Genomic DNA, 1,472 nt, shown 5'->3' on the forward strand with positions numbered 1-1,472 from the left:
CGGTATGAATATAGCTCAATAACTAGCTTGTTTAGCGAGTTTTGGGCAAACAGGTTTCTCAGTATGTTTCTCAACAATGCTAATCAAAATCAAAGCTTGTTCTCTAAGTTATGAGAAAATGTTCTTCTATCAACCCTGAATGTCAAACATCTACCTGAAGAGGATTTGCTTATTTAACACTTTTTCATCTATGACTGTTTTACAGTTTTGTCAAGAGAGCAGTCAAATCTTTTTGTATGTTCAATCTAAAGTTCATTAGTGGAGAATACATCTAACATTTACATTTGTTAAAATACAACAAAACACAAGAGACCTGATGACATTTAAACCACTCAGCCAAAACAAGTGAAGCCGGATTTAATGACACACAAGCTTCAAATAATTTATAGTGGGATCCTTTATTTTCCCTGTTTGGCAGTTTAAAAAAAACTAAATAAACATTCAAACTTAAAAAGTTAACAAGAAGAATACGACAGTGGCACCTAAATGGACAAATTAAAACAAACATGTCATTTCACTGTTTCATTTCTTTACAATACTTATTTAATTTGTACCATTTTAAATAAAGAAATCCTACCAAATGGACACATGTCCCTGAAGCCAACAGAAACAACGTTCTCAAATTTCACCATTCAAGACACCTATCAAAACAGAACAAAACATAAGGCTTTCTTGGTGTCTGTAAAACACACTTTTAACCACTGTTCAAAACACAAAAATATCATCTGGCTAAGATAATTCCAGATACAGAACACAAGAAATTCTCACCGATGCAACGTGCAGTCTACCCCCTTTTTCTCCTGTCTTCCGGGATTTTCCCATAATCCTCTATGTTCAAGACGTGAAATTGGCGCCATCTGAACAGCAAAACTACGCCCTCTGCTGTCCAAAAGTGGAACATACACAACAAGTCCAGTAACTAAAATACACGTGTTACCACCCGGTTACACAAGTCTCTAAAGTTTTAGCTCAAGGTCTCGCTAAACCCACTGTGAAGGCTGCCTGCTAGGCTAACTAGCTTAACGCTAAACCTACAAGTACTTGAAATAAAACAATTCCTGGACAAACTACACAAACAAATAGGCCCATAGGCAATATTTAGCAATTATTTAGTTAGCTTTCACATTAGATTTATTTGTATTTCTTGATCGAAGGTAACAATAATCACTTAAGTGGGCTTATGTCAGCTAGCTTCCCCACAGTTTAGTGCTAAAAACATCAACGGTATTCATGACATTAAGTCCTGTCACATGTTCTGTTTCTCCTGACACATATTGTCTTTTTCTCCATTTGCAGTTACATCAAGTTTTTTAGCCAATCCTTTAAAATCTGTTTCTGTTATTGAGTCATCTGTCCATTTAAGGTATAGATTTTAAAATCGTTCTCTTAGGACAGGCATGTCAAACATACGGCCCGCGGGCCGGACCCGGCCCATTGGATGATTTAATCCGGCCCGTCATAAATTTCTGAGT

At 36.3% G+C, this 1,472-nt stretch overlaps 1 long non-coding RNA gene across 1 annotated transcript; it reads right to left on the reverse strand.

Moving 5' to 3' along the window:
* Window positions 1-345: 345 nt before the first annotated feature.
* On the reverse strand, window positions 346-975 carry LOC112157369. The gene is made up of 2 exons (XR_004948641.1): window positions 578-975; window positions 346-482 (listed from the first exon to the last, which is right to left on the reverse strand). It is a non-coding gene; the product is annotated as an uncharacterized LOC112157369 (long non-coding RNA).
* Between the last annotated feature and the right edge of the window lie 497 nt (window positions 976-1,472).

This window comes from Oryzias melastigma, linkage group LG1, assembly GCF_002922805.2.
Source record: "Oryzias melastigma strain HK-1 linkage group LG1, ASM292280v2, whole genome shotgun sequence".
NCBI lineage: Eukaryota > Metazoa > Chordata > Actinopteri > Beloniformes > Adrianichthyidae > Oryzias > Oryzias melastigma.